Source organism: Zeus faber (genome assembly GCF_960531495.2).
Source record: "Zeus faber genome assembly, chromosome: 8".
In the NCBI taxonomy this organism is placed as follows: Eukaryota; Metazoa; Chordata; class Actinopteri; order Zeiformes; family Zeidae; genus Zeus; species Zeus faber.
In genome coordinates, this window is record NC_137195.1 from 31,249,258 (window position 1) to 31,258,990 (window position 9,733).

Genomic DNA, 9,733 nt, shown 5'->3' on the forward strand with positions numbered 1-9,733 from the left:
GCGCCAAGTGAAAGGCGCCCCGGAGCCGATCCGTTGGCTGCGGAAACACCTCGCTGACCTGGAATAGGAGCGGGACTACCTCTGCTGCCAGCTGGAGTGTGTCCTCACCAGCGTGAGCTCCTAGGACCATGCCGGGACTGGCCGCCAGCCCGCCGTTGCCAACCGGGATACGGCCAGAGGACCAGATTCACCAGGTCCCCAGACCGTCCTGGCGCCCTGGAGGAGAACAACTGGAACGCCACCGCACCCACGGTCATCGGGACACGCCACCTTTGTTGGCAGGAGAGCGGATATCTATCTCCTGTGACACTCTCTCCACTTCCCGTGCTGTCCCCCCTCAGCTCCCAGGGCGGTGCTGCCGCGGGAAATCAGGGAGCTGCGCAGACGTCTGGGCAGGGGTGCGGGCACTGCGGGCGGTCTGTCGGGAAGGGGCCTACTGAGTAACGGTAAGGCTACAAGGGGGTAGACACCAGGCTTTGCTGGACCTGGGTTGTTCCTTTTTTAAAATTTGTTATTATTATTATTTTTTAACCTGTGCTGTCAGCATGCTGGGCCTACAATACAGAGTATTTGTATGCCATTGCATTCAGGAGGGAGTTAGTCTGCAAGTGGAGTTCAAGTTCTCAACCTGCAATGCAACTCTTTATTAATTCTTAAATCATCAACAACTGCTGAAATAACTCTGTCCTGTGGATGACCTGTAGAATGACAAGAGCACAGTTTTTGGTTATGGAGTGCCACCACCAACCCCCCTCTTTGGAGAACTATTTATCATGTTTGGGTCTATAAACAACTGATCACTACTCCAAGAATCATAAATATAGAAACAAACAACATTTACACAAAAACATGAACATTGGACGACAACATGTACTGAAAAACTGAATTAGGTCCAGGTAAACTGGAACTACAACTGGTCACGTGGCCTCTTCCTGTCATAGTTATGGCAGTAAAATAGGGAAGAAGGGAAAGGAATGCAACCAGGAGGTTGCTGGGGTGCACTCCAAGCAGGTGTGCATGCGTGTGTGCGTGCGTCTCTGTGTAAGATGTCCACCGGTGAGTGTACATGACTTATCCCCATTGGTACTGGTGTAAAATGTCGGTATTATGTCACGGCTCCTCCAAGCAGCGCAGGGCCCCGAAGCCCCCCCAAACTCCACAGCCCTGCGGACAACCCTCGGCTGCAGGAGATCCCCGGGTACCCTGCCCTGCAGCCACGGAAGACCATTGGAATGTGATGAGATTATCTCTCTTTTTCCAATTGAGTAATATTGTTTTCTTGGCCATTGTTAAGGCAATCAAAATGGGTTGGTGGTGTTTCAGTGGTGGGTCGACTGAGACATATAGACGGGGAGAATGGAATGCTGCGACCCAGAAGGGTTGATAGCTTCTTGGTGATGTTTGTCCAGAATGCTAGGATAGGTGGGCAGAGCCAGAAGGCATGAAAGTAGTCATCTCTGGTATCAAGGGAAGAGTGGGAGCAAATGTCTTCATCCACAAAACCCATTTTGAACATTTTTGTTCCGTGATATGGGCTCTGTGCAAAATCTTATATTGGATGAGTTGCATTTTGGAGTTGCGGGTCATAGAAAAGGTGTTGGTGCAAATAAGCTTCCACAGGTTGATATCAGTGGGAACAGCAAGGTCTCTTTCCCATTTCATTGTAGGTGAAGATAAGGTGTAGTCTATTTTTAATAAAAGTTTGTTTATTCTGGAAAAGGGATTTTTCAAGTGACCAATGTGAGTGAGATGTTCAATCATTTCAGGTGGTTGCAGGATGTTGTTTGTCAATTTGATTTTAACTTTTAGAGACTGCTGTAATTGAAGGAATTGAAGGAAGCCGTGGCCACCGATATTATAGCTTTGGGTTAAGGTTGGGAAGGATATAAGCAAATTGTTTTCAAAAATGTGTTCCAGATGAGTAATTCCTTGTCTTTTCCAAGACCAAAGATTATTGGTCTGTTTTTAACCAAGAAATCTGGGTTGTGCCAGATTGGCATGAATTTGTTTGGAGATAGAGTGTGACCACTGAGTTTGAAGAATTTCCACGAGGCTGACAGAGTTGTTGCAATAAGTGGGTTTTTAGAGCAATTATGTTTCCTTATAGATTCAGTAAGGAATGGGAGATCGGATAATGATAACTCCTGACATTCAGATTGTTCAATGTCTCGCCATCCATGGGCCAATTGTTACTCTGGTTGTAACCATTTAATTATAAATTGAAGATGGTTTGCTAGATAGTAGTATCTAAAGTTTGGGGCTGCTAAGCCTCGACAGTATGTTTTTCTGTAGTGTTGCTAGTTTAATTCTTGGTTTCTTGTATTTCCAATAAAATTTGTTGATAATTGAGTCGAGAGTATTAAACCAATGGACTGTTGGTTGCACTGATGGAGAGTTGTAGAGGATTCTGATCCATTGAATGAGAGACTCTCCAAAGCCAAATTTGTTGAGGATTGAAAATAGATATGTCCAATTAACTCTATCAAATGCTTTTCGGCATCCAAAGAGGCAATAATAATATTAAAGTTGTTCCTTTTAGATATGCTCACCAGACTGAATAAACGACACATATTGCTGGATGAGTGTCTGCCTTTGACAAAGCCTGTTTGATCTGGGTGAATTATAAATGGAATTACTTTTTCAATTCTGTTGGTTAGTGTTTTACTTATAATCTTAAGGTCGCAATTAATTACGCTAATGGGTCTGTAACTGGAGGTGAGGGTTGGGTCCTTATTGGGTTTGAGCAAAACCGAAATGAGAGTAGTATTCATGTGCGGAGGCATGGTGGAGGTTGACTTGACCTCGGTAACCATTCTGATGAATAATGGGGAGATAAGTGGCCAGAAGTGTTTATAAAATTCCACTGGGTAGCCATCTGATCCAGGTGATTTATTGTTGGGCATAGAGAAGAGCGCTTTCCTGAGTTCTTCAAGAGTAAGTGGTTGATCTAAGGTGTTAGCCTGCTCTGTTGAAAGTTTAGGAAGGTCAATATCATCAAGGTATGAGTGAATGTTGGTTATGTGTTATGAATATGGTTAATTTGATGTTACCTAAAATCCCATTAATCATTATGAAACGCCGGGTCTGATATTGTGGTTTTATTTTGATATGGGATACTTTTATTGATCAATATAGATACACCTCTTTTTTTTGAGTTGTACGATGCGGAAAACATCTGATTAACCCATTTAGCTTTGAGTTTGAGGTGCTCAGATGCAGTGAGGTGGGTTTCTTGCAGTAGACAGAAGCTGGGGTTCATCTTGGTGAGGTGAGTTAGGATTTTGCTAGGTTTAGCAGGTGAGCCCAAGCTTCTCACATTCCAACTAACAAACTTAATGGGTGTCATTGAAGCTAGTTAGGGGGTGATGGCACAGTGCATCCAAGGCAATAGCTTTACTACCGTTCCCATGCTCTCCCATAGTCTGGGGTTTCCTCCTTTATATTCCTTTTCATTGCCATAGTATTATAGGAAGTTTGTAGGGATACATAACTACACAAACAAATGACGAGTAGACAAAGATAAACACAGAACATTGCCGGATTAGACATACATAAAGTGAAAGACATTATAGAGTGAGAGTGATAGGAGAAGTAAGGAGAGAGGGATTAGGGAGGTGAGATGAGAGTGAGTGATATTTGAAATCCTGACATAGATAGCATGCCTAGTCCGACATCTTGCAGTATATAATAACTGGAATTACAAGAATACATACATTATGATCAGAATAACCAGGGTGTGGTGGAGGAGTCTCGGTATAACAGACCGTCAATATATAATTTGTCAACAACCATCGATCCGCATTTACCCTTCTGCCAGTTCTCCTTCAGGACAGGATAAAGCACCTTCCTTTGGTCGTTGATCTTCCGGGGGAATTGATAATTCATACCCAGTGTGGTTCCTTTCAGCTCCTGTCCTTTGCTTTTAACCAGCTCCTTGTGCTTGAAGTGTTCAAACTTAGCAATGATGGAGCAGGGACGGTTCCCCATGCGGTGTCCCAGTCGATGAACTCAGTGAAAGGTGATATGCTTCACGGTGTCCGTCGGGAGTTTCAGGGAGGTGCGGAGAAAGTCTTTCACCATATTTTCTGGGGACTCGGTGTTGTTCTCTGGGATCCCAGAAAAGATGAGGTTGTCCCCCATACTTCTGGATTGAATATCCAGGATGGTCTCTTTCATTATTTTATTTTATTTTTTTACAACTTCTATCTCCGCTGTGAGACGCTTCGCGGAGGTTTTCAGATCCATGTTGTCTTTTTGCATTTCGCCGACTGTGCGGTGCAGGAAATCAATGCTGGCTTTGATCTCGGTAATGTCTCGGAGAAGTGGACCGAGCATGTCCAGCTTCATGTTAATCTCATCCAAGACACTAACCTCTACGGCACCTGGTATGAGATCGTCAGGACGTCTGTTTCAGACGTCTGTTTCCACATCCCTGCCACTGCACACCTTTCCCCAGTCAGCAATCTCGCTACTTGTCTTCACCTTCCTCATTACTCCTTTTTGTATTTAACCTGTTCCTCATTCCCTCTGTCTGGATCAGATCATTGTGGATCCCGATTCCATGCCTGTTCTTGGACCCCGATTCCCTGCCTGTCCGGGACCCTGATTCCTTGCCTGTTTCTGGACCCTGATTCCCTGTCTCTTCCTGGACCCTGATTCCCTGCTAGTTCGTGGTCCCTGATCCTCCGCCTGTTTCCCTAGATCCTGGTTCCCTGCCGATAAGTTTTCCCTTTGACTGTTCCCCTGGTTTTGACCCCTGGTTTTGACCCCCTGCCTGTTCCCTTAATAAACCCTTTACCCTTGCACCTACTTCTGAGCCTCCTCTGTGTCCTGCATTTGGGTTTGCCAGACTATATCGTAACAGAACAATCTAGCCAAACAGCGGACCCGGTTTTTGTAGCTTTCAGGCGGTTCCTCATCAGGGACCAACCAGGAGATTCACCTGTGAGCCACCAGCCTGCTAGCCACTGGCCTGCTAGCCACCAGCCTGCTAGCAGTAGGCTTGCTAGTCGCCAACATGCATCCTGGCCTGAACATTCCCATCCTACCTTTGGCCAAGCCCCCATTCCTGAGCCGGCTAGCCCGGTACTCGCCTGTTCTGTTCCTGCTCCTGAGGATCCCCAGCAGTCCCCCATCTGCCACCTCTCCCGAGGTCCAGCCCATTCCCGTTCCCAAGCCGTCGGCAGCCTCTCCCGAGGTCCACCCCGTTCCAAGGCGTCAGCCGCCCCTCTTGTTTCCCTGGCCTGCTTAGCCTGGTGGGACGTCTGGGAGCCGTCCCTTAAGGGGGGGTACTGTCAAGGATCCTGCCCTGTGCTTGTTTGTTCTGTCTCCCTCTGGCTCCCTCTGTCTTTCTCTGTCTCCCTCTGTCTCTCTAGCTCCCTCTGTCTCTAGGTCCGTATGTCCCTCTCTAGCTCCCTCTGTCTCTGGTTTCACATTCCTGTCAATGTACACCCGTCCTCAGTCAGCAATCTCGCCACCTGTCTTCACCTTTGTCATCACTCCTCTCGTATTAAACCTGTTCCCCACTCACTCTGTCTGGGTCAGATTGTTGTGTGTGTGATTGTGTGGATAGAATTCTCTGTCTTACCAACTGTATTGATTCCCTGCCTGTTCCTGGACCCTGATTTCCTGCCTGTTCCTGGACCCTGATTCCTCTTGCCTGTTCCTGGACCCTGATTCCTCTGCCTGTTCCTGGACCCTGATCCTCTGCCTGTTCCCCTGGATTCTGGTTTCCTGCCGATAAGTTTTTCCCTTTTACTGTGCCCCTGGTTGTGACCCCTGCCTGTTCCTCAATAAACTCTCTATTATCAACTACTCCTAAGCCTCCTCTGTGTCCTGCATTTGGGTTCGCCAGACTATATCGTAACAGGCGGGCCGTCAGCATCTTCATTGTGTACGATTGCCATTTCATAACATGTTTAATTTGGTTTTCCCAATGCTGAGCTTCATTACCATCATCATGCCACTGATGTAGCACTCCAGTAATTCCCTGTTTTCTCCACGAACATTCACTATTTTGGTTGACAATGCTGACTTCATGAGTTTGAAATTAATTTCTCCAACCTGATGATGACATCATTGATCGTAGTTATAAGTTATCTCACAACAAATAGGACTTGGATTTGAATGAAGTACATCATTTCAAGCAGTTTGAAAATACATGTCAGGCACGTGAATACAAAATGTAACCTACATGTCTTTGTGGTCCAAGGGCTGCAACTTCGTTGAGATTAAATTTAAATTCTGAACTGGGAGGTTAATGCATAAACGACAATTCCGACAAGATTCAAGATTCAAGACTCAAGAGGTTATTTGTCACATACATATACATACGGTCATACATATACTGTATGCTGTGAAATGTCATGACACCCGGTGATTACGCACAATAAGTTCTAAAAATACTAAATGTGCCAAGCACAGGCAGCCGCAAGGGGCGGCGCCACAATCGTGATGCTGGGTTCTATAATTTTATAATAGTATTTATTGTCTGTTTTGTATTAAATATACATTAAAATCCTCCTAAATTAAACTTACCTTAACTTACCTCCAGTACTTTCCTCAATTGGGTCCACGTATGAGCTTCCCATTATCACCTCCTCATAGTCTGGATTGTAGCTTACATACCATAAGAATAATATCAGCAGTTATTTTAAAGGCTTCTCATCTACAACATTGATATAATTTTCTTTCAATATTTCTTTTTTTTTTTTTTTTTACGCATTTTTTTCCAATACGTCGAGTATTTTCAGAACTTTGTGACTGACCTAAGGCTGGCTTTTTGGACAATTTCTTCTTTCTTGCCTGAGACTTTCAGCTATTTTTCTGAATCTGGAACAAGAATAAACAAATTTAATAATTATTTGATATAACAAACACAATAAATACATGTTAATTCACAAATGTAATAAATACATGTTACTTAAAATTTATTGCACTTCTTGTGCTAACAATCTACAATTGAAGAACCTAGTTAAATAAATCAATTGCCCATAATGTAATACAGATAATATTTATTGGACATTTACATTAATTTGGAATTTGACTTATTATGGAAAGACTTGTCACTATTTATTGCCTTCTCCCTTTTAATTTTAACCCCACTACTTTTAACTGTAGGAAGCTGCATGTAAACAAAATGTATTTAAAATAACTGTCTATTTTTGCCTCTAAACCAAACCTTCTCATTGTTATAACTCACCGTGTTGTCTGTGGAAATAGAGCTGCTGTCACAGTGATGGAAACGTGACGTGTGGGACAATAATGATGTAGTTAGAGAGCTAGAGACCGTTTGATGCTATATGGGGCAACAATGACGTGTTTATAGTGGTGACGACTTTCAGTGGATTACATTTTCGGATGGGTTACGGTTGCATGAAACCCGAAAAGCGTTGACATCTTTCTGTGTGTTATTACAATTTTCCAGGTACTAGTTTGCCAACACGTTCCGAGTACATGAAACACATCATGCAGATCCACAGTTGAGGTAGACTCGACTTGACCTGGTGATGTTTTTTTGTGGATTAATGTTTTTTTCTGTCCAAGTTTTCCGATGGGTTAGGATTCCATGAAACTGGAAAACGGTTGACGGCTTTGCATGACTATTTACAATTTTAAGGGTACTATTTTACTGATTCCTTCCAAAAATATGAACTCATCAAGGACTCGTAGATTTTGTATGTTACGACTGCCTCAATTCCCGCAAAGTAAGGAGGAACACAACACCCCATTTACCACGGCGTTAGATCCGAAAAGAATGTCTTCATCTACAAAAAGACCAAAGAGATAAATATCAATGGGACAGCCCTGCTGACGTCAACCAGGTAAAATGGTACACACACACACACACACACACACACACACACACTTGTGTAGTTTGTCACCTCTAACCACTCCAGAGCAATGTAGAGCGAAGTGGAGTTTACACCACCCACAACGCAAATGGACGTTCAGAACCACAACCTGCACATTTTTAAGGAATTGGATGATGATGATGATGAAAGCGCCTCCACACACTCATCTCGCTCCACTACCCGACTGGAAGTTTTTGAACATTGGCATGTCGGTGATGCACGAACGTTAGGCTTTTTCCAGTCAAATTTCGTTGGTTTTTCACAAACGTGCATATGTGTATATATATATATATATATATATATATATAGTATGTATATATGTATATAATTATTATTATTATTATTTTTCATTAAACAAACGCAAGATTATATGGTATACTTAAGTTGCTTTCACCTTTGAACCTCTGCTTTCAACAAACGTTGCTTGGGGGCCTTCCCAGGCACCGGCGCGTCCATTTCACCATCGATAGGGATATTGTTACAGGCAAGAGTGCCGAGTGCACATGGCACCCCAACATCAACCCACCGGGGGCAAACTGAGCCCCACCATCGCCCGCAGACAGCCAGATATACAGCCCCTCCACGACCACTGGCATCCGGGGCACCCGCTGCACCTGCCGCAGAGAAGCTGCGCAGCGGGACTAAAGACGACCACCACCTCCCACACCGCAAGCAGCAAACAAGAGGCCCTGGAAAGCAGGCGCCAGCACTAGGAGAGATTCTATTTTTTTCCATTTTAGTTTATTTAGTTCATTACCTATAATTTAAATATCTCTTTTAAGCCAAGAAGGCTTATGCCACTATTAATATCCAAACGAGGGAATGTACCTGATGGAAGTAAAACCAAACTATAGATACCTTTCTAGAAAATCTAATGACATCCACAAATCTGCCTCCAAATCCAAATTGTTTCAGAGAATTCAACATAAAAGCATGTTCTACTATACCAAAAGCCTTCTGGAAATCTAGAAAAATAATGAAGCCATTGTGGTGTGGGGATGGTGTGGTTTGAGCAGCCACACCTGTCCTGGATCTAGGTAATTTACTTACTTAGACTTAGTTCCTCCCGTTCCTTCTGGAACATTGGGAGACGAGTCCCCTCCATTTTCTCCGGTCCCTCGTGACCCTTCTTGCTCCATGCCAGCTGACACCCATTTCATTTAGGTCTTCCTTGGCTGTTTGTCTCCATGTCTTCTTTGGCCTCCCTCTCTTCCTCTTTCCACCCTCTGGCATCCAGTCCATTGCCACACTTGCCGGTCTCTCTCTTGGCAGTCGGAGTACGTGCCCAGCCATTCTCTTTCTCCTGGCAGAGACAATATCGGACAGGGCTGCCACCCCTGCCCTTTTCATCACCTCCTCGTTGGTGAGGTGATCTCTCCATGAGATCCTCAAGATGGATCTGAGGCATCGTCGATGGAAGACATCCAACTTGTTGCTGATGCTGGCTGTCTTCATCCATGTCTCACAGGTGTAGGTTGCTGTTGGGATGACCACTGATATGTAGAGGCGTAGCTTGGTGTCTGTATTGATGGCTCTGGACGACCAGATGTTGCGGAGCCGTTGGAATCCTCCTACAGCCTTACCGATTCTAGTTTGTACATGTTTCTCCACGTCTCCTGTATTTGAGATGTTACTTCCAAGGTATGTGAAGTTCTCAACGTACTCTACGTCATGTTCACCTACAGTGAGAGGTGGAGGGTGTTGGTCCTGTCCGACGGTCATGGCCTTGGTCTCTCTTGGCTTATCCGTAGGCCGACCTTTTCCCCGTGCTTATGGAGGTTGTTGGTCATCTCTTGGAGTGCAAGGTGGGTATGACTGAACAGAGCCAAATCGTCCACAAAGTCCAGGTCGGCCAGTCTGTCCCCTCCCCACTTGATACC